The sequence below is a fragment of the Chiloscyllium punctatum genome, chromosome 24 (assembly GCF_047496795.1).
Source record: "Chiloscyllium punctatum isolate Juve2018m chromosome 24, sChiPun1.3, whole genome shotgun sequence".
Lineage (NCBI taxonomy): Eukaryota > Metazoa > Chordata > Chondrichthyes > Orectolobiformes > Hemiscylliidae > Chiloscyllium > Chiloscyllium punctatum.
The window spans coordinates 69,790,734-69,811,818 of NC_092762.1; positions in this window are offsets into that span (position 1 = coordinate 69,790,734).

The window sequence follows — 21,085 nt, forward strand, 5'->3', positions numbered from 1 at the left end:
GTGATGAGTCTGTAGAATTTAGTACTATAGAAAGCAGCGATGACCATAACATTGCACAATTTCATGATAAAATTAGATACAGCACTTGAGGCTAAAGAGATCAAAGGATATGAGGAGAAACAGGAACAGGTTATGGAGTTGGATAATCACCCATGATCATAATGAATAGCAGAATAGGCTCAAAGGGCACAATAGCCTATTTCTGCTTCTGTTTTCTATGTTTCTATCTCCTGGCAGGAGTAGCAACAAGTAAAACCAAGAAGTTGAACAATATAAATCTTACATATCTAATTATTTTTCTGTCTGCAGTATTACAGGTTCTACATAGAGTTGAAGCCTCCAATTGAAAACTTGCTTTTTCTTTATTTTTCTGCTGAAATTATATAACAAACATGGAAACCGAATTTCAATCTGTTTTTGAAATTTCACACATCAAAAAAAGACAGCTTTAATCCTTTCAGCGTTATTTAATCTAAGGTGTAAATTAATAAAAGACCTTTTTGTGGTGAATTCAAGTTGATGATCATATTACAAAAGAAGAGTTACATAAGTATGCGTTCTTCCCAGTGAGGAAGTAATGCTTCCTGTTTGTTGTAAAGGCGCTATAACAGATCCAGTATGATTCATTTTAACTTTTGACTGACTGATCATCTGTATGTTCCAGCAGCCAAGAAGCCACTTTAAGGTTTAAATAAATTGTAAGTTGTAATGAAAACAGTGAGATCAATAATGTGTCCCAATAATGCAGCTCACCGGAGGTGGGAAAGCTAAGGGTAGGGTGGTTACAGTCATATTACAGTAGAGGCATATCATAGTGACAGTGACCTTGATAATTCTATAGAATTGAAAGGGAACTCTTAAGTCTTTGACAAACATATGAAGTGGAAAGAAAATGTCAAATAATTTTTTTAAAATTTTAAAATGTCAAATTGTTATAGATGTACCATAGAAAGCATTTTATTTGGATACATCAAGACTTGGTATGGCAACTACTCTGCCTAGGACAGTAAGAAACTACAGAGAGTTATGAACACAGTCCTGACCATCACGCAAGTCAACCTTCCATCCATTGACTCCATTTACACTTCTCACTGCCTCAGGAAGGCAGCCAACATCATCAAAGATCCATCTCACGCTGGTTATAATCTCTTCCAAACCTCTTCCATCAGGCAGAAGATGCAAAAACTTAAACATACATACCAACAGATTCAAGAACAGCTTCTTCCCTGCTGTGGTTAGGCTTCTGAATGGACCTTCCTGATGAAGGTCTTATCCCGAAACATCGATTCTCCTGCTCCTCAGGTGCTGCTTGACCTGCTGTGCCTTCCTAGCAACACACTCTTGACTCTGATCTCCAGCATCTACAGTCCTCACTTTCTACTTCTGAATGGACCTGTCAAATTTCATGTTGACCTCGTTCTTTATGCACCTTCTCTGCAGCCATAACGTTGTATTCCTTGCTCTGTTCTATTGCCCGAATGTACTTTGTATGGTATGATCTGCCTTTCCTGCACGAAAAACAAAACTTTTCACTCTACCTAGGTACATGTGACAATAATAAATAAAATCAAATAAAGGTGGAGCCAAAGACAATTTCATGGGGCCTCTTTTGCTATATAGCCAGTGATACAGGTTGGAAAGTGCATGGTGGTTACCATTAGTTTGTACTTATACCAATCCTACTACTCGCAATATTGGTGTTATTCCCGTAAAAGCTGTAATGGAACAATAGCTGCCCTATTGGAGCTAGACATCTGTGAGCCCCATTTTGAAGCCATTACTGCCTATAAATACTGCTTTGGGAAATTTAACATCAACCCCAGTGTCTCCAATTCTCTCCAATTACTGAGCATGAAGTGATCTGAACCTGGGGTGGGGGGGAGGGCAGGGTGACATCAAACAACTTATCATGATAAGATGACTTTGCAGGAAATTAAATTTTGATTTTATACAAAAAGGATTTCTGCTTTCAAGGTTTAGAATATGGGTCTGCAGCTGTCACTTCCAGGCTTGTATAGATTAATTGAAAGGAAGTGTAATACTACAATTTGGTTCCCAGTTAATTATGGCATACAGTATTCCTACATATCTATAGTAGCTAAGAAATTCTGACTTCTAGCTCATTATTTCAACACTTGTTCTCAAATTATACCATCGGTTATCAGATGTACCCTTCTCCTTTTTTAGTAATTGAACTGTGAAGTGCAATAAACACTCTCAAAACTTTTAACTAAGCTACTGTTGTAAGGACTACTACATCTTACTTGAAACAACCTGGAAAATTGAAGTTTGGACTACTGTGTTGCAGAGACTATCGTTGATTATTTTTTCAACTCAAAGCCAAACTGGAACTGTGTAAGTTCTCACTGGCTACACAAGAGTTGGGTAGATTTTTAGAGATATTGGATTTGATACTTTTTTGAAACTGACTACCACCAAATGCCTTTGGATTTAAAAAATAAAACTGCCCAGTAAAAGCTACTAGGTTAATTTTAAGTGGCAGCTTGTTTCATAACTAAGAAATAGACCAATGGGCATTCAGACCTCGAAAAGCTCTTGTTCTTTCCCACTGTAAGTGGAATAGAACCAGCACTAAAAGACATGGAAAAGAAGAACTTTGAAAACTTAAGCAAAACACCTAGGTCCAACTGACTAGCCACCAAATTGAGAAATGCACTTCTGGGGTTTGGACTGTTGACTCAGAGAATTTGGTCCTTTTTGTCTATTTTTCCACCTGCAATATTTCTGTAAAACTGTCTAAGTTTTTTTTTGTCCTGTTTAGTCTATTTGTGAATGAATGTTTAAAAATGTATTCATCAGACATGGGTGCCGCTGGCTGGGCCAGCTTATTGCCCATTCCCAGTTGCAATTGGGAAGGTGGTGGTGAGCTTCCGTTTTGAACCACTGCAGTCTATTTGGTATAGATAGACCCATAATGCTGTTAGGGAAGGAGTTCCATGGTATTGACTCAGCGACGCTGGGTGTGCTTGTATGAATGTGTGCATTTGGATTTTAAAGGGATATAGTTTAAGTCTGCATGTAAGTAATTAAAAATCCATTTTTGTCACATGTTAAAAGATAGGTTTGTCATAATAAGTATGTTTTTATTTTCTTCTTCATTGATAAAACCTGATGTAGATTCCTTTTACCTTAGATAGTGGTCACTGTTAGGCATTAAGCATCCTAGTGATACAAATGGCCATTGTTATATTTGTGTTAACTTGTGGAACAGTGGGATTTGATTTCCAGTCCAGTTTTTCCATCAGGGTCGTGACAGGGCATGCAAACAACTATGTATTATCAGGGCCATTAAATATTAAAATCTGAATCACCTTCCTCCTCGTCTACTTTTTCTTCCTCCCCCACAATCTGAATCATCTAAGAAAGATCAAAACTCTTTGCCTGTTCCACCTACGCAGTTCAACGGCATGTTGTTTGAACAGTGCTGTGCTAAAGGATGACCGCTGTGAACACCCTGACTGGGATGTGCTGGAAGATGCCTACAATTCCGATTCATTCGCGCATTTAGTGGTCAAATGTATCCATTCTAGTGCTCTTGCACTCATTGTTTTAGTTTACATTATTGTGTCCAGTTCTGGTTGCCCCATTACAGGAAGGACGTGGAAGCATTGGAAAAGGTGCAGAGGAGATTTAGCAGGATGTTGCCTGGTCTGGAGTGAAGGTCTTATGATGAAAGGCTGAGAGACTTGGGCCTATCCTCATTGAAAAGAAGAAGGCTAGGAGGAGATTTGATTGAGACATACAAGATGATCAGAGGATTAGGTAGGGTAGACAGTGAAAGTCTTTTTCCTAGGGTGACAATGTCAGCTTGTATGAGTGGGCATTACTATAAATTGAGGGGTGATAGATTTTAGACAGATGTCAGAGGCAGGTTCTTTACTCAGAGAGTGGTAAGGGTGTGGAATGCCCTGCCTGCCAATGTAGTTAATCCAGCCACAGTAGGGAGATTTAAACAATCCTTGGATGATGATGGATAGTGTAGGGTGATCGGCTTAGATTAGTTCACATAGAACATAGAACATTACAGCGCAGTACAGGCCCTTCGGCTATTGATGTTGCACCAACCTGTCATACCAATCTCCAGCATCTGCAGTCCTCACTTTCTCCTATACCAATCTGAAGCCCATCTAACCTACACTATTCCATGTACATCCATATGCCTGTCCAATGACGACTTAAATGTACTTAAAGTTGGCGAATCTACTACCGTTGCAGGCAAAGCATTCCATACCCTTACTATTCTGAGTAAAGAAACTACCTCTGACATCTGTCCGATATCTATCATCCCTCAATTTAAAGCTATGCCCCCTCGTGCTCATCATCACCATACTTGGAAAAAGGCTCTCACTGTCCATCCTATCTAACCCTCTGATTATCTAATATGTCTCTATTAAGTCACCTCTCAACCTTCTTCTCTCCAACAAAAACAGCCTCAAGTCTCTCAGCCTTTCCTCGTAAGACCTTCCCTCCATACCAGGCAACATCCCAGTAAATCTCCTCTGCACCCTTTCCAAAGCTTCCACATCCTTTTTTTAATGCGATGACCAGAATTGTACACAATACTCCAAGTGCGGCATAACCTCATGGTTCCGGAACTCGATCCCTCTATTAATAAAAGCTAAACCACTGTATGTCTTCTTAACAACCCTGTCAACCTGGGTGGCAACTTTCAAGATTGTTTACTTGGACACCGAGATCTCTCTGCTCATCTACACTACCAAGAATCTTACCATTAGCCCAGTACTTTGCATTCCGGTTACTCTGACCAAAGTGAATCACCTCACACTTGTCCGCATTAAACTCATTTGCCACCTCTCAGCCCAGCTCTGCAGCTTACCTCTGTCTCTCTGTAACCTACAACATCCTTCGTCACTACCCACAACTCCACCAACCTTAGTGTCGTCTGCAAATTTACTAACCCACCCTTCTATGCCCTCATCCAGGTCATTTATAAAAATGATGAACAGCAGTGGACCCAACACCAACCCTTGTGGTACACCACTAGTAACTGCACTCCAGGGTGAACATTTCCCATCAACCACCACCCTCTGTCTTCTTTCAGCAAGCCAATTACTGATCCAAACTGCTATATCTCCCACAATCCCATTCCTCCGCATTTTGTACAATAGCCTACTGTGGGGAACCTTATCGAACGTCTTGCTGAAATCCATATACACCACATCAACCGGTTTACTCTCATCTACCTGTTTGGTCACCTTCTCAAAGAACTCAATAAGATTTGTGAGGCATGACCTACCCTTCACAAAACCGTGCCGACTATCGCTAATCAAATTATTCTTTTCGAGATGATTATAAATCCTATCTCTTATAATCTTTTCCAACACTTTACCAACAACTGAAGTAAGGCTCACTGGTCTATAATTACCAGGGTTGTCTCTACTCCCCTTCTTGAATATTTGCTATCCTCCAGTCTTCTGGCACTATTCTTGTAGACAATAGGTCGGCGCAACAGCGAAGGCCAAAGGGCCTGTTCTGCGCTGTATTGTTCTATGTTTCCGAGACAATCTGAGAGAAACATTGGTCAAGATTGAAACGGGTGTCCACTTTGCTCTTGGCAGCTGTGCCACAGGTCTTTTTGTGGGTCCCATGGACAGCTTGAACTGCTGGAACATCAACATCATGGCAGTGCCCCAGACTGTGATCCACATCTGTAAATTTCTGTGGTCAAACACCAGCTGCACAATGTTGGAGTGGAAGCCTTTAAGATTGCTGAATATTCCTGGTAATCTGGGGTCTCTCGAATTGAGTGTACAGTCAATGGCACCCTGACCTGTGAAATGCCAGCCAGAGCTACAAATCCAAGGTTCATTCAAACTGGCGTCAGCACAAGAGAAGCTGACATTATTATTGCATCTGGGAATGGTTGTTGGTGGGCTACTGGCTTGGAAGGGCTGGATGTGTTTCCAGAAGAGCTCCAGAAGGAGCTAGCTGCAAAATAGTTGAGGGTGGTAGCAACATTGACAATTGCTGCAAATGCAGTGGTTCATCAGACAATAGACAACAGACAATAGGTGCAGGAGTAGGCCATTCAGCCCTTCGAGCCTGCACCGCCATTCAATATGATCATGGCTGATCATTCCTAATCAGTATCCCCTTCCTGCCTTATCTCCATAACCCTTGATTCCACTATCTTTGAGAGCTCTATCCAACGCTTTCTTAAATGAATCCAGAGACTGGGCCTCCACTGCCCTCTGGGGCAGAGCATTCCACACAGCCACCACTCTCTGGGTGAAGAAGTTTCTCCTCATCTCTGTCCTAAATGGTCTACCCCGTATTTTTAAGCTGTGTCCTCTGGTTCGGCACTCACCCATCAGCGGAAACATGTTTCCTGCTGCCAGAGTGTCCAATCCTTTCATAATCTTATATGTCTCAATCAGATCCCCTCTCAGTCTTCTAAACTCAAGGGTATACAAGCCCAGTCACTCCAGTCTTTCAGTGTAAGGTAATCCTGCCATTCCAGGAATTGACCTCGTGAACCTACGCTGCACTCCCTCAATAGCCAGAATGTCTTTCCTCAAATTTGGAGACCAGAACTGCACACAGTACTCCAGGTGTGGTCTCACCAGGGCCCTGTACAGTTGCAGAAGCACCTCTTTGCTTCTATACTCAATTCCTCTTGTTATCAAGGCCAGCATGCTATTAGCCTTCTTCACTACCTGCTGTACCTGCATGCTTGCCTTCATTGACTGGTGTACAAGAACACCCAGATCTCTCTGTACTGCCCCTTTACCTAAACTGATTCAATTGAGGTAGTAATCTGCCTTCCTGTTCTTGCCACCAAAGTGGATAACCATACATTTATCCACATTAAACTGCATCTGCCATGCATCTGCCCACTCATCTAACTTGTCCAGGTCATCCTGTAATCTCCTAACATCCTCATCACATTTTACCCTGCCACCCAGCTTTGTATCATCAGCAAATTTGCTAATGTTATTGCTGATACCATCTTCTATATCATTAACATATATTGTAAAAAGCTGCGGTCCCAGCACAGATCCCTGCAGTACCTCACTGGCCACTGTCTGCCATTCCAAAATGGAGCCGTTTATCACTACCCTTTGTTTCCTATCAGCCAACCAATTTTCAATCCAATCTAGTACTTTACCCCCAATACCATGCGCCCTAATTTTACTCACTAACCTCCTATGTGGGACTTTATCAAAAGCTTTCTGAAAGTCCAGGTACACTACATCTACTGGATCTCCCTCGTCCATCTTCAGAGTTACATCCTCAAAAAATTCCAGAAGATTAGTCAAGCATGACTTCCCGTTCATAAATCCATGCTGACTCTGTCCTATCCTGTTACTACTATCCAGATGTGCCGTAATTTCATCCTTTATAATAGACTCCAGCATCTTTCCCACCACTGAGGTCAGACTAACCGGTCTATAATTTCCTGCTTTCTCTCTCCCACCTTTCTTAAAAAGTGGTATAACATTAGCCACCCTCCAATCCACAGGAACCGACCCCAAATCTATCGAACTCTGGAAAATAATCACCAACACATCCACGATTTCCCGAGCCACCTCCTTCAGTACCCTGGGATGTAGACCATCAGGCCCCGGGGACTTATCAACCTTCAGACCTAAACAGTCTCTCTAACACCAAATCCTGGCAAATATAAATTCCCTTAAGTTCAGGTCCTTCAGCCACTGTTACCTCAGGGAGATTGCTTGTGTCTTCCCCAGTGAACACAGATCTGAAGTACCCATTTAATTCTTCTGCCATTTCTTTGTTCCCCGTAATATATTCCCCTGTTTCTGTCTTCAAGGGCCCAATTTTAGTCCTAACCATTTTTTTTGCCTTGCACATACCTAAAAAAGCTTTTACTATCCTCCTTTATATTATTGGCCAGTTTACCTTCGTACCTCATTTTTCCTTTGCGTATTTCCTTCTTAGTAATCCTCTGTTGCTATTTAAAAGCTTCCCAGTCCACAGTTTTCCCACTTATCTTTGCTATGTTATACTTATTCTCTTTTAACTTTATATGTTTCTTAACTTCCCTCGTCAGCCACGGCCACCCATGCCTCCTCCTGGGATCTTTCTTCCTTTTTGGAATGAACTGATCCTGCAACTTCTGCATTATACACAGAAATATCCACCATCGTTCCTCCATGGTCATCCCTGCTAAGGTATTGCACCATTGAACTTTGGCCAGCTCCTCCCTCATAGCTCCATAGTGCCCTTTATTCAACAGAAGTACTGTCACTTCCGACTGTACCCTCTCCCTCTCAAATTGCAGATTGAAGCTTAATGTATTATGGTCACTACTTCCCAATGGCTCCTTCACTTCGAGGTCTCTGACCAATTCTGGTTCGTTACACAATACCAGATCCAGAATTGCCTTCTCCCTGGTCGGCTCCAGTACCAGCTGTTCTAAGAATCCATCTCTGAGGCACTCCACAAAGTCTCTTTCTTGAGGTCCAATACCATCCTGATTCTCCCAGTCTACCTGCATGTTAAAATCCCCCATAACAACTGTAGTAACATCTTTGCGACAGGCCAATTTCAGCTCCTGATTCAACTTACATCCGACATCCAGACTACTGTTTGGGGGCCTGTAGATGACTCCCAAGAGGGTCTTTTTACCCTTAGTATTTCGCAGCTCTATCCACACTGACTCCACATCCCCTGACTCTAGGTCCCCCCGCGCAAGGGACTGAATATCCTCCCTTACCAACAAGGCCACCCCACCCCCTCTGCGCGTCAGTCTGTCCTTACGATAGCACGTTTAGTCTTGAATATTCGTTTCCCAGGCCCTGTCCACTTGAAGCCACGTCTCAGTTATCCCCACAATATCATATCTGCCAATTTCCAAAAAAGCCTCAAGCTCATCCATCTTATGTCTAATGCTTCGTGCATTCATGTATAGTATTTTTAATTTGTTACTGCCCTCGCCCTTCCGATCAACCTCTATTTCACTCAACCTTACAGCATGATCCCTTTCCAAGTTTTCTGGCTCATTGATACAGTTGTCTTTCTTGACTTCTCTTGTTCTAACTTTCCCTTCAATTTCCTGCCTGCCAGAATGCTGGTCCCTAACCTATTAAGGTGCAAACCGTCTCTCTTGTAGAATTTATGCTTGCCACAAAATATACCCCAGTGATCCAAGAACTTGAAACCTTGCTTCCTGCACCAGTTCCCCAACCACATGTTCAAGTCCATTATCTCCCTGTTTCTGGCCTCACCTGCCCGAGGAACTGGAAGCAAACCGGAGATAACCACCTTGGACATCCTGCTTTTCAGCCTTCTTCCTAGTTCTCTGAAGTCCCGCTGTAGTATGTTCCTCCTCTTCTTCCCGACATCATTTGTGCCAACATGTACCACCACCTCTGGCTCTTCACCCTCGTCCTTGAGGATTTCCTGCTTCTGTCCGCGATGTCTTTCGCCCTGGTACCAGGAAGGCAACACACCATCCTTAAGTCCCGTCTGCTGCCACAAAAACCTTGGTCAGTTCCTCTCATGATGGAGTCCCCTATTACCACGGCTCTGTGTGATGTCCAACTCTTCCACTCTGCCTCTGCGCCAACCTTTGATTGACAGACCTGGCCGCCTTGCGAACTGGCACTAGAACACACCCACTCTAATAGCAATCACTTACCTCCCCGACCGGATTTGCGCTCCGCCTGAACTTCCGCCCAGCTCCCGCCACTCTCTGCTGCGAAAAAAGCAGGGAACTAGTCTTGCTCTGGGTTTTTGTTACCACTTGATGCGACAGATGACTTGAGTCTCCCAAGACATTGCTGAGTAGAGTTGTAAAAAAAATGCTTGCTTGCACTGTTTCAAGGATGGTCTTGCAAATTGTTTCCCTCTCAGTTACACATTTCTCTGATGTCCAGCTTCATGGCTCTGGGCAATGGATTAGTGCTTAGCTTTTAGTCATGGTTATATTTTGTTTCATCTGTGGTTCAATCTAATGCAGCAAAAGTGCCACCTATCTTGATATACTTGGGGAAACCTCCAAATTGTATAAAGTAACCTTTTGCAAAATTAATACAAGCTATCCCTTTCTCACAAGCAGACAAGAAAGCTGCATTAAACACTTCGTATTCGTGAAGTATTTCCACAAGTTTGGTACAATCCCCTCAATTCCACTTTGTTCCCCTTTATCTTCATTGTTAACTTTCAGGAACCCAATAAATTGTGGATGAAGAGCCATTTTGAATCTCACCTACAAACAAACCCATGATCTTTCTGATCAAAATTCCCACTTGGATTGGAAAGATACCCCAGAAAATTATGGGAATTTTGCCATTAGTTTTCAATAGTTTATACAAATTCAGCAGGCATTCTTTAATGGGAGCAATATGTATTACTTCTTATTATAGGAGAATCTTCCACACATTACAGTAACTAGGTCATTCAACTTGCTTTCACTCCATAATGAAAGATGACTTCATGTTAATATAGTAACACAGTTACATGACCAAATATCTTAGAAAGTTAACATAGCCCAATTAAATTCTATCTCATGGTGATGGTTACTGATAAAATTGCAGAAAAGAACAAAGCTAGTAGAATATATTGACCATAGTAAATTTGAACATAAAGGTTTTTTTCCCTTTTTATCAATTTCTATCTATGGGCGGCACGGTGGCACAGTGGTTAGCACTGCTGCCTCACAGCGCCGGAGACCCGGGTTCAATTCCCGCCTCAGGCGACTGACTGTGTGGAGTTTGCACATTCTCCCCGTGTCTGCGTGGGTTTCCTCCGGGTGCTCCGGTTTCCTCCCACAGTCCAAAAATGTGCAGGTCAGGTGAATTGGCCATGCTAAATTGCCCGTAGTGTTAGGTAAGGGGTTGATGTAGATGTAGGGTTATGGGTGGGTTACGCTTCGGTGGGGCGGTGTGGACTTGTTGGGCCGAAGGGCCTGTTTCCACACTGTAAGTAATCTAATCTAATAGAACGTTTCCATGCTATTTACGTACATTCACATATGGGAGTGACGTTTTGGTTGACTTTTGTCACACCACAAACCACCAATTGCACAGCTAAGAGGCTGAATATTGAATCTTTTTTTCCCAGGGGCACGACATGGTACCTTTGATTCAAACATTAGAGAGACAGTTTAGAACAGATCCCTACATTCTACTCATCCTCAGGTCTTCCCTTCTTCCTTGTGCCTTTCGGTCAGCATCAATCCCAGTTGTCCAGTCGAAAATGCAAAATTTTTGAAGCTAGAAATTCAACCCCACACTGCCCAATTACCAGACACTGAACAAACCTCTGAACGTTCAAAATGGTGGGCGGGAAGTTGGCGCCCATTATGAATCAGAAATACTGAACCCATTGGTACTGAGTAAGGAACTGGAAAAAACCAAAAGACTAAAATAATAAGCCTTTATATCTTTGAATACAAAGGTAAGGGGCCGAACAACTATACGAATCCCCCACTGAAAGATTATCTTGGTGCGAGGGAGCCGAGACAAGTCTGGCTGTGCTCAAGCAGGCCAGACCTACCTGAAGCCCAACTGGCAGTCCTGAGGCCAAATAATATAATTTTTCAGTGCCAAAAGAATAGGTGGGAAGTTGAGGAGTGAGAGTAACCCAAAACATCTACAGAGCGATATAGATAGGTTAAGCGAGTTGACAAAAAAATTTGGCAGATGGAATATAATATGAGATTATGCACTTTGGCAGGAAGTGTAGAGGAGGTGAATATTATTTAAAAATGGAAAGACTGCAGAAAGCTGCAATACAGTGCGATTTCAATGTCCTCTTTCATAAGACTACCATACAAGTTCAGTAATTAGTGAGGCAAATGGAGTGTTGTCCTTCATTCCAAAGGAAATGGAGTATTAAACAGGGAAGTCATGCTAAAACTGTGTAAGCATTAGTTAGACCACACCTAGAATAGTGTGAACAGTTATGGTCCCTTTTTCAAAGGAACGCTTTGCTGCCAATGGAAGTAGTCCAGAGGTGATTCACCAAGTTGACCCAAACATGGAGGGATTTTTTTGAGAGGTGATGAGGAGATTGGATCTGTACTCATTAGAGTTTAGAAGTATGAGAGGTGATCTTATTGAAACAAATAAGACACAGAGGGCTTGACAGGGTAGGTGCTAAGAAGTTGTTTGCATGTATGGGAGAGTCATTGATCAGAAGACTGTATTAGGGATCACCCATTTAAGACCGATGAGGAGCAATTTCTTTTCTGAAAGAGTGGTGAATCTGAGAATTTCTTACCGCAGACAGCTGTAGAGACTGTGTTGTCAAGTATATTCATGGCTGAGAGAGACAGGTTCTTAATCAGTAAAGGAAACAAAGTTAATGGGGAAAACAAGGAATGTGGAGTTAAGGGTTTTCAGATCAGCCATCGTCTCACTGAGTGGGAGAGCAGACTCAATGGGCTGAATGGCCTGCTTCTGCTCCTACGTCTTATGGTCTTATGGTAATCAGCAAGGCATATTTTTACAACACACGAGGTTGTCCAGAATTGCTCTTCCCAATAGCCACCCAAGAAAACCTGGGTCATTCAACATTTCCCTCGAGACCTAAATGCTTTGCCCCCTCTCCACCATGTTACCATTGCTATCCCCCAATTCAATCACCCACCTCTCCCTGTTGTCATCCCTCTCTTAGCTGAATATTACTGCAAAAGTCGGTTTTTCATGCAGGTTTCAACAGCTATTTCAAATGGCTCAGTAGGTCAACCAAATAAAGCTTTTGGCCGTTATCAGGGGTTCACAATTCAGATGTAGGAAATGTGAGATGAGCTTATGCATCCAGAAATGGTTGTATGTTAAGTTTCAAGGCCAGAAAAGGGGGAACCATGCATTAACTAGTTTGTCATCACTCAATGGTGGAGTACATCTGAGCACTGTTGTCCTCAACAGGCTATTTGAGAATTAGGATTAGAGTGGTGCTGGAAAATATATTTCCCTCCCCACCCCTATCTGCTTTCCATAAAGACCATTTCTCCGTGACTACCTGGTCAGGTCCACGCCTCCCAACAACCTACCCTCCTGTCCTGGCACCTTCCCCTGCCACCACAGGAATTGCAAAACCTGTGCCCACAGCTTCCCCCTCACCTCCGTCCAAGGCCCCAAAGCAGCCTTCCACATCCATTAAAGTTTCACCTGCACCTCCACATGTGTCATTTACTGTATCTGTTGCTCCCGATGTGGTCTCCTCTAAATTGGGGAAACTGGACGCCTACTCACAGAGCGCTTAGGGAACATCTCCAGGACACCCGCACCAATCAACCCCACCGCCCCGTGACTGAACTTTCAACTCCCCCTCCCACCCTGCTGAGGACATGAAGGTCCTGGCCCTCCTCCATCGCCACTCTCTTACCACATGACGCCTGGAGGAAGAACGCCTCATCTTCCGCCTTGGAACCCTTCAACCCCACGGCGTCAATGTGGACTTCACCAGTTTCCTCATTTCCCCTCCCTCCACCTTACCCCGTTCCAAACTTCCTTCCTCATGACCTGTCCCATCTGTCAATCTTCCTTCCCACCTAACCACTTCACCCTCCTCTCCGACCTATCACCTTCACTCCCATCTCCATCCATCCACCTACTGCACTCTCAGAAACCTTGCCCCAGCCCCACCCCACCCCTCCCATTTATCTCTCCAACCTCATTCCTGTTGAAGGGCTTTTGCCTGAAATGTCAATTTTCCTGCTACTCGGATGCTGCCTGACCTGCTGTACTTTTCCAGCACCACTCTAATCTTGACTCTGATCTTCAGCATCTGCGATACTCACTTTCGACTATTTGAGAACTAAGCCTCAATCAGGATGTTGGGGAAGGGCTTTAAGACCCTGGAACAAGCAGGGTGGATGATCTCACAGAACAGCTTCCCACATGGTTCAAACGCCTTAATTCGGGTAGAGTTGCTGAGATAGAAAGTAGGTAGAGTTCAGGGGACTGTCTCTTAACAATATGATCAGCACCTGGTAGTTCCAAAAATAGTTATATTGCGTGTTAGCGTGCAATAAGTAGAGATAAGTTTGAGGACAGTTCTTGCCTTTATCTTCTCTTCGACTCATCTGTGTTGAACCCAAACTTCCAGGCGTGCTCCTATAATGATACGACAGAAAATGGTGGCAGTGAGAGGATCCATTGCCCAGAAAATGCGGCAGTAGTCAAGATCAAGAAATCATCAATGAGGGACCAAAATAAATCCCATTTCTGAAATATTGTTTGTATAATTTTAAAACTACCTCACAGCCTGAAGAGCTGCTGGGAAGGAAAAATCTCTGATCAGAAAATCCTGCAGAGAAATCGTCAAGACAACTAAGGCATTAAAAATTTTCATGGCCTGTATTTGGAGAAAGAAACTTTTAAGGGAAAAGAAAAAAAATAGTGAGAGCAATAATGGCCAATGAAGAGCAAGGTGATAAATCTGAACAGTGAGCTTGTGAAAAGCTGTCAATTATAAAACACTGACAGCAGATTCCATTGCTTAGCAGAATCAAACCCAGAAACTAGCTGGGAAGCAAAGTTAAGAATTCTGACAGGAATTCAGCAGCTTTATATTATTTATTTCTTGGAGAATTTATCATCAATCAAATTAAGAGCATTCTTCAGTAAGAGGCAAAGAGATTAGTTAAAAAATTGGAGATAAGAGACAGTCATAGAGTCTTAGAGATGCACAGCACGGAAACAGACCCTTCAATCCAACTAGTCCATGCCGACCAGATATCCCAACCCAATCTAGTCCAACCTGCCGGCACCCAGTCCATATCCCTCCAAACCCTTCCTATTCATATACCCAACCAGATGCCTTTTAAATGTTGCAATTGTACCAGCCTCCACCACTTCCTCTGGCAGCTCGTTCCATACACATACCACCCTCTGCATGAAAAAGTTGCCCCTTAGGTCTCTTTTATATCTTTCCCCTCTCACCCTAAACCTATGCTCTCTAGCTCTGGAGTAGCCCACCCCAGGAAAAAGACCTTGTCTATTTATCCTATCCATGCCCCTCATGATTTTATAAACCTCTATGAGGTTACTTCTCAGCCTCCGACACTCCGGGAAAACAGTCCCAATCTATTCAACGATTCCCTATAGTTCAAATCCCCTAACCCTGGCAGCATCCTTGTAAATTTTTTTCTGAACCCTTTCAAGTTTCACAACATCCTTCCAATAGGAAGGAGACCAGAACTGCACGCAATATTCCAAAAGTGGCCTAACCAATGTATTGTACAGCCGCAACACGACCTCCCAACTCCTGTACTCAATACGCTGACCAATAAAGGAAAGCATACCAAATGCCTTCTTCACTATTTATCTACCTGCAATTCTACTTTCAATGAATTATGAATCTGCACTCCAAGGTCTCTTTGTTCAACAACACTCCCGAGGACCTTACATTATGTGTATAAGTCCTGCTCAGATTTGCTTTTCCAAAATGCAGCACCTCGCATTTATCTAAATCAAACTCCATCTGCCACTCCTCAGCCCATTGTAATCCAAGGTAACCTTCTTTGCTGTTCACTACACCTCCAGTTTTGGTGTCATCTGCAAACTTACTAACTGTACCTCTTATGCTTATATCCAAGCCATTTATGTAAATGACGAAAAGTAGAGGACCCAACACCGATCTTTGTGGCACTCCACTGGTCACAGGCCTCCAGGGTGAAAAACAACCCTTCACCACCACCCTCTGTCTTCTACCTTCAGGCGAATTCTGTCGCCATCTGGCTAGTTCTCCCTGTATTCCATGAGATCTAACCTTGCTAATCAGTCCATGGGGAACCTTGTCAAATGCCTTACTGAAGTCCATATAGATCACATCTATTTCTCTGCCCTCATCAATCCTCTTTGTTACTTGTTCAAAAAACTCAATCAAGTTTGTGAGACATGATTTCCCACGCACAAAGCCATGTTGACTATCCCTAATCAGTCCTTGCATTTTCAAATACATGTACATCCTGTCCTTCAGGATTCCTTCCAACAACTTGCCCACCACCGACGTCAGGCTCACTGGTCTATCGTTCCGTGGCTCGTCCTTACCACTTTTCTTAAATAGTGGCACAACATTAGCCAACCTCCAGTCTTCTGGCACCTCACCTGTGACTATCGATGATAGAAATATCTCAGCAAGAGGCCCAACAATCACTTCCCTAGCTTCACACAGAATTCTAGGGTACACCTGATCAGGTCCTGGGGATTTATACAGTTTTATGCATTTCAAGACATCCAGCATTTCCTCCTCTGAATTATGGACATTTTTCAAGATGTCACCCATCTATTTCCTGACATTCTATATCTTCCATGTCCTTTTCCACAGTAAACACTGATATAAAATACTTGTTTAGTATCTCCCCCATCTCCTGCGACTTCACACAAAAGCTGCCTTGCTGATCTTTGAGGGGTTCTGTTCCCTTTGGATTCTCCTTCCTTATTTGCCAAAGCTATCTCATGTCCCCTTTTTTCCCTCCTGATTTCCCTCTTAAGTATACTCCTACTGCCTTTATACTCTTCTAAGGATTCATTCGATCTATCCTGTCTATACCTGACATACACTTCCTTCTTTGTCTTAACCAAACCCTCAATTTCTTTAGTCATCCACCATTCCCTATACCTACCAGCCTTTCCTTTCACTCTAACAGGAATATACTGTCTCTGGACTCTCGTTATCTCATTTCTGAAGGCTTCCCGTTTTCCAGCTGTCCCTTTACTTGTAAACATCTGCCCCTAATCAGTTTTTGAAGGTTCTTGCCTAATACCATCAAAATTAGCCTTTCCCCAAATTAGAACTTCAACTTTTAGATCTGGTCTATGCTTTTCCACCACTATTTTGAAACTAATAGAATTATGGTCGCTGGTCCCAAAGTGCACCCCACTGACACTTCAGTTACCTGTCCTGCCTTATTTCCCAAGAGTAGGTCAAGTTTTGCACCTTCTCTAGTAGGTACATCCACATACTGAATCAGAAAATGTACTTGTACACACTTAACAAATTCCTCTCCATCTTAACCCCTAACACTATGGCAGCTCCAGTCTGTGTTTTGGAAAATTAAAATCTGCTACATTATCCCCCTATTATTCTTACAGATAACTGAGGTCTCCTAACAAATTTGTTTCTCAATTTCCCTCTGACTATTAGGGGGTCTAAAATACAATCCCAATTAAGGTAATCATCCTTTTCTTATTTCTCAGTTCCACCCAAATAACTTCCCTGGATGTATTTCTGGGAATATCCTCTATTGGTACAGCTGTAATGCTATCCCTTATCAAAAACGCCACTCCCCCTCCTCTCTCGCCTCCCTTTCTGTCCTTCCTGTAGCAATTGTATCCTGGAACATTAAACTGCCAGTCCTGTCTATCTCTGAGCCACATTTCTGTAATTGCAATGATATCCCAGTCCCATGTTCCTAACCTTGCCCTGAGTTCATCTGCCTTCCCTGGTAGGCCTCTTGCATTGAAATAAATGTAGTTTAATTTATGAGTCCTACCTTGTTCTCTGCTTTGTCCCTACCTGTCCTGAGTGTTTGACTCGCTTCTTTTCTCAACTGTATCAGTCTCAGATTGATCTCTTTCCTTAGTATCTCCCTGGCACCTCCTCCGCCCCCACCCCCACCCCCACCCCACCTGCCACGTTACTAATTTAAATCCTCCCGAGCAGCTCTAGTAAATCTCCCTGCCCGTATATTAGTCCCTTCCAATTCAGGTGCAATCCATCCTTCTTGTACAGGTCATTTCTACTCCAGAAGAGATTCCAACTATCCAAAAATCCATCTCCCATACACCAGCTCCTCAGCCATGCATTCATTTGCTCTATCCTCCTATTCCTACCCTCACCAGCTCATATCACCAGGAGTACTCCAGATATTACTACTCTTGAGAATCTCCTTTATAAAATTCCTGCCTAACTCTCCATATTCTCCCTTCAGAATTTCATCATTCTCCCTTCAGAATCTCATCCGTTTCCTTCCTATGTCGTTGGTTCCGATGTGTACAATGACAACCTGCTGGGCCCTCTCCCCCTTGAGAATAATCTGCACCCTCTCTGAGACATCCTTGATTCTGGCACCAGGGAGGCAACGCACCATTCTGATTTTTTGCTGCTGGCCACAAAAATATCTGTGCCTCAGTCTAGAGTCTCCTAACACAATCAATCTCTTGGAACCCAATGTATCAGTCTCAATACCAGAAACTTGGCTGTTCTGCAAAGATAACTATATCTTTATTATTTCAATGACTTTGGTGAGAAAAACACACATTTTAGTCAGAACTATACAATTTCGTTGAGTTTATTTAAAAAGGCATCAGAAAAAAAGAAAAAGCACAATCTGCTCATATGGTATTGTAATCAGACCAAATACTCTTCAGGAGCAGAAAAAAACACTGTAGATAATGTCCCTGCAACCATCCTCAATCCAGCTGAAAAATCAAATGTGTCTCATCGATTGAAGCCATTTTTCTACTCAAAGATTTTTTTGGAAATTCTTGAGCCATCTTGCAGAAGGAAAACAGAATTTTACGTTGACAACAGCATTTGGAACACCAGAAACTGCAAAGCTTTCAGTTTTAATACCCCAATAAAAATCTTTACAGCAACTTTAATCAACAACAAATACCACAAGGAAACAGAATAAATGTATTGGAAGGAAATACAATCTTAGTAATCATCTTCAAAATCAAGAAAACAAACAAGTGGATGTCAACAATTAGCCATTGCAACAAATTTCACCAGTACCAATCTTACCATCAGACAATCTCAAGCTGTCAGATCCATTTGATAGATCAGCAAACTGGCAAATATGGAAAGCATAACTCCCAAGATTTTGAACAGTTTCAGCATTCGACACCAAATCAAATGTAGAATAGGTTTGCACACAGGATACACAGCTCTGGATACACAGAGAGAGTAAAAGGAGGGGAAAAGGTGCATAAGGAGTTGTATTTGGTGAAAACCTTTTGGAAGGTTTTGCAGTTTAATGATATTTGTCACTACAATTGTTTGACTTTTATACTTTTTCTCTGTACTACAAAAAAGGAAGTGGAACACTTAAAAACCATCTGCAGAAACAGGACCACTTCAAGGTTCCTGAAGGATAAGCACTGCAGTAAAAATGTTTTCTTTTTAAATGTTCATTGGATGATATATCCTTTATGAGGTTACATTGACTGACAATAGTTTATTTTTGTATTTTGCAAAACATAGCTTCAAAACTAGTGTCTCCTATTTCCTATTAAAAACAAATACCAGCAGCAGACATTTTCTGAAGGAGTGTAGTTAACTTCACCTTCACCTTTGGGGGCAATAAACTGGCGGAACACATTGCCCATCTACTATAGAACTGACCCAATTTTTATTCACATTCACATTGATTTATTCCGCCTGTACACTGCCCCAAATATACCCCCATTATTTCAAATTTCGTTTTGCGTTTTTATGAGATTCACCAGCAGTCCACTTTACAACAACTTCCAACTCGACACATTCTTAAGGTAAATTAATCTTGCTTCTAACAAACTGCTATGCAGCCCATTAAAATTATGAATCTAATTTAGCTTGACATTTTATTCAATTCCCTTGTGGACCTGTTCCAAAAGCAGTGCAGTCAACGTTTGTGGAGAACTATAGAATGAAGTGGGAATTAGAGCCTTCATATTATAGCTGCAGTGCTGTTACAGTGGTTAAGCAGATGCAAATCCTCCTGTTGTGTACCACTGGTATTATTGTATGTGTTACTTGTCTGGTATTGGTATTGGTCAGCATTGTTTCCAAATAGATCAAAATTTGGTTAAAATGAGTAGATAAAGAAAAACTAAAAGCAAAAAACAATCCACAAGTAAGCAAACTTGCACTAAGCAAAAATGATCCAACTACTGTATCAGAAATAAAGTACATTATTTGCCCTTACAATCACTTAAAATATGTTTTACAATCCTCACAATATTAACTATTGTGCTGCAATTTTTGTTTATGGCTCCTTGCCAAAGAAGAACCATTATCCATTAAGATATCACTGTGACATACTTTTTCACAAGAAGCCAAAATAAACACTACAGAGTGAGTCAGAAAGAGAGCTTGACATACTTTGCAACTTTAAAAATGCAGTTTGAGCATAAACTTGATTGAAGATAAGGGAATATTTGAGGATTAACCTGCAAAACAGCATGAATAGAGTTTCTTTAAAAGAAAGAAGTTAAATCTGACAGTGTCATTTAATGACTTTAAACCTCCTCCAAACTGCTCTACATGTTTTCTGCATTGTGAACAGTGAACATTAATTTAATTCCTGAATGAATAGTTAATGGGTAAAAGCTTCTAATAAGCTCATGATGATGATAAAACTCTATTTTATTCAGGTTGAAAATGTTGCAGTGGACAAAATTCAATTTGACAATTTGGAAATTCCTATCTATAAACTGCTTGATATCCCACAGTTTCGGCATGTCAGACAGACAGCCCTCAATGCCAAACTCCTCTGACCACACATTTCACCTGTATGAATGATAATGTACATTTCGATTAACTGTTGGATCGAATAAAACATTAGAGGTCGTTCTGTTGTGACTTTTTCTTTCCACACCCTGACCAGCATGAAAGGCAGGGCAAAGCAACCTGTTTGGCCAGTCTTCCAACCATTACAATATCTTCCCAAACCTGATACAAGGGATTTCCCATAGGTTAGTCACAGAAACAGGAAGACAGATTATTATCTGAATGTTATTAGATGGGAAGGTGCAAAGTGGCATGGGTGTCCTATGCACCAGTCACTGGAAGTAAGCATGCAGGTGGAGCAGGAAGTGGTATGAAATTGCATATATTCACTGGAGTTTAGAAGAATGAGGGGAGATTTCATAGAAACCTATAAAATTCTAACATGAATAGAACAGGGCAAATACAGGAAGGATTTTCTTTTGACTGGGGAGTCCAGAATCGTAATGTCCAGTCCAAGGATATCAGGTACACTATTTAGGACTGAGATGGGGAGAAATTTCTTTACCCAGAGAGTTGTGAGCAGAAAATGACTGAAGCCAAAACATCGATTGTTTTCAAGAAAGAATTGGACAAGGTTCTTGTTCAAGAAAATCAAAAAGTATGAGGAGAAAGTGAGAAACAGGGTACTGAG